This window comes from Rattus rattus, chromosome 11 (genome assembly GCF_011064425.1).
Source record: "Rattus rattus isolate New Zealand chromosome 11, Rrattus_CSIRO_v1, whole genome shotgun sequence".
NCBI lineage: Eukaryota > Metazoa > Chordata > Mammalia > Rodentia > Muridae > Rattus > Rattus rattus.
The window spans coordinates 90,686,796-90,697,950 of record NC_046164.1 but is presented as its reverse complement, the minus strand read 5'-3'; the positions used below and the strand labels follow the sequence as shown (position 1 = coordinate 90,697,950).

At 39.9% G+C, this 11,155-nt stretch overlaps 1 long non-coding RNA gene across 1 annotated transcript in view; it reads left to right on the top strand.

Annotated features, from left to right (window-relative positions):
* The first annotated feature begins 8,402 nt into the window (after positions 1-8,402).
* The window catches only part of LOC116911954, a 40,150-nt gene continuing 37,397 nt past the window's right edge, over positions 8,403-11,155 (top strand). Inside the window, exon 1 of the long non-coding RNA XR_004389412.1 lies at positions 8,403-8,527. This is a non-coding gene — a long non-coding RNA (uncharacterized LOC116911954). The remainder of the gene's footprint in view (positions 8,528-11,155) is intronic.

Here is an 11,155-nt window from a genome sequence, read left to right as displayed (position 1 = left end):
TTGAAAGTACCCATATCTCCAAAGATACCGTATTCATGATATACAAAATAAAGAGCATAGTGAGTGGACGGAATGGGTAGACCATGATTGATAGCTCTTCATGTTCTCTGACAGCAGAGTAGGGAAGGGATGCTTTCCGGCTCAAGCATAATAAAGGAAATAAAAGAATTATAGGATGAAAGATAACAGACATTCTGACACCAGTAACTCACGTCCCCAACTCTAGATGACTCCTGTCTTGTTTGCAAAGGGTCCTTCCCTTTTCCCCAAGGAGCAGAGTATTAAGGGAAGTTCAGCGTAGTGATGTCAAGCAAAGCCCTTGTGTGTGTGAGTTCCTGTTATGTTTGAGGCCTTGTCCATGCTTTGCTGTTTAACTCCCCAGCTTGTGTGTTACAGATCAGGACAGAGGGTAGGATTTAAGTAACAGGCCTACTGGAGACCAGTCCTGGGTCATGGCCATGACACTGAACCATGAAGAAAGGCTCAAATTTTATAACTCAGTATCTCCTTCTTTCAAATATAGTCTATGTTAAATCCTCTGAAAGTTAAACATTAAAGGGAGGTGAAGGATATACCTGAAGTAAATACTAAATCAGCAGAAATCATCACTGGGACGAATCCTACATCAGATTATTGTGGCAGGTAGCCTGCCAGTGATGTAGGGACTGGTTTGGCTTTCATGACGCCTTTTTTTAATTGTGGACCACATACCTACTTATAAAACTTTTTTGTGATTTAGTTTTTTACTCTAGTGGTTTTTGTTTTTTGTGTTTTTACTTGCCACAGTCTAAGTAATGAGTGAGATAGAATTTCCATTGACCTCTGAGGAGAAAAATAGTCACTGAAATAGAAAATAAAGGAATACTTTTTAATCTATCTATCTATCTATCTATCTATCTATCTATCTATCTATCTATCTATCTATCTGTTTTCTAAACATTTTTGAAATTGTTACCTTATTTAGTAGGCCAGATGGCACAGGAAATTTGAAATCCCAGTCCTTTGCATTGGCAAAGTGCTTTGTAAATTAAAAAAACTACAATCATCTTACCAATATTAGCTGACAACTCATTAGCATTAGCCCTAAGATCTTTGGTACAATCCAGCCCCATTGAGCTAATTAACAAAAGCATCTCTCACTTTTGCCCTTTGGGTGATTTGCACAAAGTGGTTAAATTTGTTTCCAAAGTGCATACAATTGTACCAACCACAAGTATTTTAGATTTTCATTTTGGTTTCCTTATGAAACGAAAAGTCCATTATATAAGTAAACCAATGTTTATAGGTATGCACACACAAACATACATATATATGTAGATACATAGTACATATGTGTATATATATATATATGTGTGTGTGTATCATTATTTTACATATACATATTATTCAATAGATCTTTATCCCATATTTTTATATTCTTAAGCAGAAACTGAGAATGTGTTATATCAGTCAATTACTAATTATTTAGAGTGTGAAAATATAAATAAATTTAATATTTTATTCTACATGGAAAAGTTTAATGAGAGAAGAAGAGTAGAAGAGGAGGGGAAAGGCCAGCCACGAGCACGTGGAGGGAAGGAGGGAGGGGAATGGGGAGAGAAGGGACAAAGGGGAAGAGGGCAAGAGGGAAGAGAAGGGAAGGGAAGAGAGAAGAGAAGAGAGGAGAGCAGAGGAGAGGAGAGGAGAGGAGAGGAGGGGGAGGAGAGGAGAGGAGAGGAGAGGATGGGAGGGGAGGAGAGGTGAGGAGAGGAGAGGAGAGGAGAGGAGAGAAGAGAAGAGAAGAGCAAATTTAATATTTTTAATCTCAGGAAGTAAACCTAACCTCATAGAGACTCCGAAACTTTATGATCTGAAAACAATAATCCAGACTCTTGGTTAAGAAAATTATACCTTCTTTTGAAGAGATACACGTATAGAACATTGAAACAGTACCAAGAGAATGTTCTAGAAAATAAACGAAATCAGTTTGCATAGGAGATGCTGTTCAAATTAAAAGAGAAATAAGTGGTGATGGGTATTGCAGAATACTTGGAAGACTGAGGCAGGAGAATTGTTACAGTTCCAGGCCATCCAGAGCCTGAAGAGTGAGGCCTTGTTATTTATTATTATTCAGAATTATTATTATACAATATATTTACTTATTTATAATATAATTATATATAATATATAATACTTTTATATATATTATATAAATAAAAATTTTATAATTACCATAAAATGTTGTGGTTTGAATGTGAAATACCCCTCATATGCTGTGGGTACTCTTTCTAAGAGGTTGTGGAATCTTTAGGAGGTAGAGCCTTGCTAGAGGAAGCATGTCACTGGGGCACACCCGGAGGTTTTAGAGTTTGGTCCCATTTGTGTTCTCTCTGTCTGTTTTCTGATAATGTGACCAGACAACTTACTGCTCCTGAAACTGTGCCTTCTCTGCATATGGTTATGTCTTATTCACCACAGTGACCTCTATCTCTATGAAACAGTGAACCAAAATCTTTTCTACCTTGTTTTTGCCAGGATATTTTGTCACAGCAATGCATACAGTATCATGAGGGAGGGCAGGTGCTGCATTCCAGGTTGGTTCAGAAACCAGCTGTCTTTAGCGATGGTGGGGCTCAACAAGCTGACTGATTGATGGAGATCAGACTTCACTAAGAGGAACATGTGACATGTTCACAACTCATGCTGACTTTCCCAGCCTGGTGCCAAGGCTGGCCAAGCTAGGGTTCTCCATTCTGTTATTGACCAATGAAAGGATGTAGATCTAGTCAGCTAAGCTCTCAGAGTGGTCACATTTTGTAAGAAGGGGTAAGATGTGAATAATAGACATGTACACTGGAAATCATTAATTCTGTGACAACATGTGGCACTTAACAAAGCAAAAGGTGCTTTCAGAGAATTCACTATACTTCTATTTCTGACAGTGGTTAGTTTCTGTCCATTATTTTAAGTGGTTGTTTTGTTAGGAGATAAGAATGATTTACTTTTCTAGTGGTATATGGCAAGATAAGGTAGAGAACTCAAACATTTGCTTCCCTGTCATAAAGCTACCAGAAGGTTGAAATCATGGGTCAGATATAATGATGAGGAATCCAAACTATGGAAATACAGGTTTTCAGTCTCAGGACCCCTTCATCTTTTGTACATGACAAAAATGAAGAGGTATAGTAGTGTCCCAGCTGATAAAAGCCATGTCTTCTAATTCCAAAAGCCCAGCAAGAGACAATACTGGTGTGAACCATGGACAGTTATGCAATGCAGTTTTTCTGAAATGAAAATCAAATGCTGGGGTAGACTGGGGCCTCTATGGGTCATTTTACAAACATCTTTTCAGAGGATACAGATGGACTAAACTGTTGAGAGAAACCGGAGAAGGCAGACCTTGCTAGAGTCTTTGTAAAGTCAAGGCTGTGCAGGTGAGGCAGGTGGGTATTGACACTGTGCAGGCTCTGCGAAAGGTTGGTGCCCTAGCTGAGCTGAAAGTCCCCACACATCTGTTAGATTCCTTAAGGGATGGGTTTGTCAGCTAGACTATACACCTCTAATGGTCTCTCCAACAGAAATCCAACAGAATATCTAACTGTACAGATGAGAGTGGATTCTGAAGAAATGAGGTACATAGAGAACAGTTGGTATGCAGAAACAACTAGAGCCTGGATCTTTGATTCTCTGCCAAGTGTCTCATAGTGTGTTCTGATACAATTTGTATCATGGCAGCCTAAAAAGAGAAAATCCCGCAGTTGTAATTAGCCTCTGGACTTTTATTTAATATGTGGTTTGGTGAATTCACAGTCAACGGGGGATTTGGAAATGACACCTGAAAAGGACCTACTTGTTCCAAATCCTCAGGCAAGTTTCACAGGTGACCCCAAATCCCTATTATAGGTGACATACTGAACCCTAGCTGTTTATCATCCATTGTTTAAGTGGTAGCAATAAAAAAACATTGACCACAGTGACAATCTGAAGCCTACACATAAATTCCCTGGCTGTTTCTCTCAGCCATCAATGATTATTTTTTTTTGAAGCAAAGACCTTTTGAGTTATGTTCATCTACATTAAGGTATTTGATTTTTTTAAAAATATAAACAATGTTTATTTCTTTTCTATCAAACATAGGTACCACTCAGCACGTTTCCAATGTCTAACTTTTGAGTTTATGATGATTTCATATTAAATTATGGGTGTTTGAAAGACCAATACAATCTCTGCCATCTTGAAGCATGGCACAGGCTGTGCACTGTGGAGGGCTTAGATGCCCCCACAGGACTAGAGGGAAGTAAGGACAAATGATGAATGCCAGGTACAGCACTGTTGGAAAACTTAGACCACTGAAAGGACATTCAGGGGACAACTGGTGAAATTGGGTAAACTCTGTCAATTAAATAGTGACGGAATTTTAATATTAACTTCCTGCTTTTGATAATTGAACTTATTTAACACTAATAAATATTTGACATATGCTAACATTTAGGGAATCTGGATAAAGGTTGTACTTGGATTCTTTGTACCATTTTTGCAAATGTTTTGCAAGTCTGAAAAAAAATAGAATAAAAAGTAAAAAAAAAAAATTGATAGTGTCTCTCAATAGCCTCAATCAAAATAGTTCAGAGCAAGATGAATTGATATTTCACTAATCACTAGACACTTAGAGGAGAGGAGGAAGTTCTCCCACGTCTTGCATAAATCATAGACAGCCTGTTGTGAGCTACTTTGGCAAGCGCCCCTTGAAATGAGCAATATCAGATCCCAGGAAAGTGGTGGTTGGAGAGGAGGCCATTCATCCACCTGATCTTTGGAACTCTGTCAACCAAACTGATATGGAGTGAATTCCCTACTTAATTCTATAGGAAGGAGCCTAAAAGATGACTTCAAGCTGACTAGGATTTAATTTTCAATGCTAACCTTCAATTAATTTGTAACTTTTTTGGCACTCAGTTTGCTGGAATGGCTGTAATTATGTTGTTTTCTGAACGGTGAATTCATTCAGGGCATACTCTCCAGACTGTTTATACAGCTGGAAAATAGCTATGGTAACAGATGAGGGGGAAAAGTTAATAAGGAACTCCCTTTAAAAATTCAGTTATCTCTCTGTGTGTTTTTAAGCATCCCCTGAGCCCTTATTGGATAGCTTAAACTAAATTTTTCATGGTCGCCATTTTAAATGAGCTAGTAATAAACTCACTGGATGTTTTAATATTTTAAATGCTGTCTTGAATTTGGATGCACACTTGAAATGGCAAAGGAGGCAGCTTAATGCCTCTTTAATCCACTGCTCACCATTTGCTGAAGACAGGCCTGTTGGTTTTCCATTAAGGAAACCAAGCTTGTCATCCACAAATTTCTCCTTCACCAGAATGGCTCTTAGTGTTTTCTGGAATTCTCTACATGATCAATTCATATCCAGGCAGGGTGTATTGCTTCCATAATGGTTTCAGCTGACACATCACAAAAAGTGCCTATGAGCCAAGCAGGGAAGCACACGAAGATCTTCTGAAGTTAAACACATGCAGTCATGAAGCTCCCTTTCTGTTTGGACAAAGTAGAAACTCTTCACATTTTCCATTATGGAATCTTGCCATTAACAAAGTACTACATGCATTGGAGGGAGACTGATTCTCTCACTGAAAACAAATAAGAGACTCTCACAACCATCTCTAAGTTTCTCCTCTAGGAGGATCAGAGTGGGGCTGGGATCCACAATTTTAGTTAGTTCCCGGGTGATACTGATGCCACTGGTCCTGGGGACACAGGTTTGTGACCATCCAAGGTAGAGGCCTGAAATATGGCTTTGGAGGCAAGTCTCTCCAGATTGTTAAGATTTCGTGATTTGCTTTTCCCCTCACATCTTTCCATGGCTGCTTCAGAGTACAGTAGGAGACTTGAAAGCATTAGCCTTCCATAACTATGCCTCTAGTCAACTGTGCATTGAGGATATTTGGGAACGCATTGATGTGAACAGATGTTTCTTTTGTCATTTTTCTCTAAACAATGCAATTACTATTTACCCAGCATTCATGCTGCACTATCAATAATTTAGAGATGCCATAAGGAACACGGGGGCTGTGAATGGGGTACAGACAGCACCAAGCATTGTAGACAAGAGGTGCAAATACTTACAGATCAGTGCCATGGTGGTCTTGAAATCAGTCCCTAGTGCCAAGAATTCCTGCAGTTGGGAGGAAACATGTCACACATGTAGTGATCATTTCTTTGTTTATCATTTTCCTTTCTAAAGTTAGCCTGAAAGCGATTGATTTTATATGTTTATGTCAGCTTTTTTTCTTGTAAATATTTATTATCTGATGTTTGTAGAAGCTGGCTAATGCCTGTATAAGGTGACACTTGTAACTCGGCTACCCAGTTTGACTGAGGTGTGGATGTGCTCTATATCGTGTAGCAGGACGGAATCCCAGTTCCCTCTCTGTCTCTTCTCCTGCTCCTGCCCCTCCTGTTTTGCAGAAATGGCTCTCTGTTAGTCATTTATCCCTCATCCATTTGTTTCCTCTTCAGAGAGGATTTGCATCTTAATGATTCTCTCTTATTAGCTGTCTCTCCTGGGAAATAGATTCGCCATATCACAAGCAAAAAGAAAGTCCATTTGCCTTCCCCAGCTCCATCCATGCTGGGAGTCAGGAAAGCCTCTCTTTTCCCGATTCATAGAAGGGATGTCCCTCTGTGTCCTCCTATCCTGGGCCTGCAGCTGAATCCCCAGTGAGGAAAACCAATCTTTGATGCTTCCATTGTTAATGGAGTGGTGTTCACAACCAGTACAGATCCTTTGAGGAGCTTCTTCCCAAGACTCTAGGGTGTTGATGCTCAGTGGCCCTGCCTTGTACTTCGCTCTTATAGTCACCAGTCTGGGACTTCATTCATCACTGATGCACTTATGTGCCTTCACAAGCCCCACCCCTAGCACTCTGTATCCATGTAGCATGGTTATTTGCTGGATGAATAAAGAATTCAGACAAACTTTCAGATGAGTGAATGTTTTAGGGTTTCACTACTGTGAAAGACACGATCAAGGCAACCCTTATAAAGGACAACATTTAATCGGGCTGGCTTACAGGCTCAAAGGTTCAGTCCACTATCAATAAGGTAGGAGCAGGCAGGCATGATGCTGGAAGAGATGAGAGTTCTATATCTCGTTCCAAAGTCAAACTGGAGAAGACTGGCTGTCATGTGGTTAGTAGGGTCTCAGTTCTCATTCTCCACCCAACAGTGACACACTTCCTCCAATAAGGCCACATCTTCTCCAACAAAGCCACATCTTCTGATAGTGTCACTCCCTGGGACAATCAAGCATATTAAAACTACCACAGTAAAGATAGATTATCTCGTGACACACTTGCATCGGGAATGTTGAATTCATAATAGTTAGCTTCTGGGAGTCCCTCTAACACCGAATTTCAAATCTAGACTTTTCTTTCCTATCTAACTTTGGGTCATCAGAGTAACAACTGTGATGATGATGATGGTGGTGGTGGTGATTGGTGGTGGTGGTAGTGGTGGTAGTAGTGGTAGTGGAGGTGGTGGTGATGGTAGTGGTGGTGATGGTTGTGGTGGGGTGATGATGACAATGATGATGATGGTGATGAGTTTCCTAGTTGTCAAATGGATCAAGTCCAACCTAGTCATGGAAACCCCCCCCCTCAAAAAATAAAAATTAGGAATTTCGGAATTGCAGGCACCAGCTACAATTGAGGAATTCGTATATCTACTTTCCTTTTTCAGTGTTAGGCCATTTCATCTTCTAGGATGTTTTTTCTTGGGGATTGACTCTTCAGTCTTAAGGTGGGTAAACAAAGGTTAAACCTCATTCTGCATTCTGTTTTTAGTCTTAAAGTGGAAAGAGGGCAGGGGCATGACTCACGTTTTGTATTTAGTGCTTTTCAGAATTGCTGGCAAGTGTGTCTGGGGAGAGGGCAGCTCTCAAGGCCCTCTATTTTAAACATCTGTTTTTAAATAGTAGCTTTCTCTTTAGAGATGCTCATGGCTTTGACATTTGCAGATTGGCTACAATGAAAGGTCAGTAGCCCTGTAGTGTTACAAAGCGCATCCCCTTTCTGCTCAGTCCCTCTGGGGAGAAGTCATTCAGACACCTTTGAAAGCCCGGACCATTGGATTGCCCAGGTGGAAAGGTGACTTTTAACGGCAGTAGCATGGAGTTTTCTCAGTTCATCCCAATTATGAAAACACTTAGACTAAACAGAAAATTGAAAATTACAATACTTGGATCTACAGAGAGATGTGGGCATGTGCTTCTGAGTGAGTTATCTCTGCCATACCGAGAGAGAGAGAGAGAGAGAGAGAGAGAGAGAGAGAGAGAGAGAGAGAGAGAGAGAGAGAGAGAGAGAGAATTTCCAATTTTAAATTTTGGAGTCACCTGCGTTTATATACACCTTTATGTTCCAGGCCACCTGTATCTGAAGTTCATTAGAAATCTCAGCATTTTACATAAGAGATGGCATTTGAATACTGACTTGAAGAAGGCATTAGTCAGACAGAGACAAAGCTTTTGGTGCAGCAGGTAAGGGTTCAGGCCAAAGGCAAGTTCATCTGTGTGTGCACTGAGTCTTGGAACAGTTGTTGCTCGTGCCTGTGGTTTGGTAGAAGTGGTGTGGGAAGAAAGTTAGAAGCTAAACAGAAGTTAAGATCTGGAAAAGGCTTGAGGAATAAAGCATTTAAGTTATTTGTAGCACGCAGGGAGCAAAACTCCTTCAGTATCCAAAAGCTTCTGGCACTTGTACTACCAAAGACTAGTCATTGCTTCTCACTGCTGTCTTCTCAGTGGAGATTTAGAGCACAGAATCTATTTTCCTGCAGTCTGTACACTGGGAATGGGGAACTGATACTCTGGTGTTCTTGATCATCAGAGCTGACAAACTTATTCTAGGTCCACTTGTGTAAAACAGGGCCAGAGAGTTACTTTGGAAACCAGAGATGAGTAACCCCTACATCACTATCTTGTCCCTCCTGGGTACAGAGAGTTCTTCCCAGTCTCCTTTGTCCTTAGTTTGAGCCACATTCATTCTGGTCAATAGAAGGGATGAAATTTAATTCCTGGTCAAATTATTTGGATTTAGAATGAGACATTTTGGTTTTCTTCCCGTTAATTGTGGCTTTCTACCAACAGAAAACTGGTAGCCCTACTCTCAAAACACGGGTAATAATGGATCTTCTGCGGAAGAGAAGTATCTACTGCCCTGTGAAAAACAGGAAGTCCATTGCGACCCTGAAGCTTTGTAATAAATTTACTTCCACTGCTAGGTGACATTCAGGATGAAGGGTCCTGAAAGCTGCATGATGCCCAGGGTGGTGCTCTTAAATAAACAGAATATGAAAATAGCTTATCTGTACAAAATTATAGCAAACGAGCAGACGAAGAAAGATCATGGAACCCCATCCTTTCCCAGTGCCTTTGTAGCTGACAGGTTAATGAAGGGCGTGTAGGTAATTTCATCATTTTTGCTGTGAAAGTCTCTCTCCTCATAGCACACTTGAATACTATTCTAGAGACATTCCTATCCCTGACCTGTGTTTCACTGTGGAAAGAAAACTTTATATCTAGAGTATGTTTCTGCGTTTCTGTAAAGGCAGAGGTATTTTTGGAGTGGGGCTGGTGACAAGCCCTATTTCTCTGAAACTATTACCTGTGGTAGCATATTCGTATCCATACATGTACATAAGACCAAGGACAAGTCTTTAGATGAGGAGCATAGCGACCTTCGTGCTTGGAGGTATAGTTTGCAATAGCCCTACTTACACCGGCACTTCCTTGGGATGTTGATAGAATTCTGAGCAATTCTCTGTGACTACAATGATCAGTTCACCTGTCTCTTTATTCATTATTTCACCAACTGTTTCTTTTGACTACTATTCTAGTTGCTAAAAGTGTCATGAGGAACAACGTATACACTTGGCCTCACTCCTAACAAACTTATCTATTGCAACTAGGATACATAGAGTTCTTCTTCATTTACTGTCTCTGACCTGTAGGGGAAAGATTTTCCTTATGAGCAAATAGGGTCAAATGACATTTGCCCTTTTCCTACTTCCTACTAAAAGCACATGGAGAAAATAAAATAGGTCATTCAGGAAAATGGTTATGGACCAGAATGAGAAGTGCTACTTAACTCCAAATCGTTATGAATCTAATGAATCTAATAATAGACCTATACATTCATAATGCAATAGAATAACTCTAAAATAAGTATGTGTGATGACTAAGAAATGTCATGATTGGAAGTCTGTAGGTTTATTTGGTCCTTATCAACCATCCAAATGTGGGCCATGTTCCTGGAAGTGGATTGTGAGAGTCTCTGACTACAAAGAGGCTAATGTGATTAGTTTCTTCCCTGCATTTTTACAAGATATATATGCATGCCCTTTGACCCTGCTTCTCATTGTTACTATTTAAGTTGTTGTCAAATTGGCACTCTCATAGCATTCAAATAGCTTTTGTGGGACTGAAGCTTGGGTGCACTCAGTCATCAGTTGTGGTATAAGTGCGATTCATGGTTTAGCATGCATCTATTTCTCAAATCCAAAGCAGGTTCTCTGTGAGTGTTTTCATTCTCATTGTGCAAAACACAAACACTCAACAGTTACAGAATTTCTTGGTGTCAACTCCTTACCTGCCCCCAAAGCTTTTTTTTTTTTTAATAACAGCCATATATTTTAAATAAGAGCAAACTTAAATGGGCACAAAACTGTCATCAGATCTTAAGGTATTATATAAGTGATTAAATTTTATCATGAGGAGACAACTAGCTAATGGTTTTAGTGGAACACATAAAACATCACAGAACACAAAAGTTAAATTTTGTCATATAATAGGTATCGGGTTAGAGGAACTAACAGAGTTCCCTTTTCTCCCTGAATAAATCCTAAACAGACCTTAGAAAATGTGTTTCCAGACTGAAAATTAGGATGAAATATTCTATAGCCATAAAACTAAAGCAACTTTCAGACCACTGTTGGGGGAGGAAAAAGTGGTGTGGATAACTTGCCAATGTTGTTGTTGTTTCTGCTGCCATATGCCAGATGCTGGGCTTGCTCCATTTCAACAGCTTGACCTTGTTTTAGAACAACCTAAACCAACCTCAGACCCCTCCTGACAGTCCCCAGCCAGGATAGAAAAGCACACCCTCCAAGA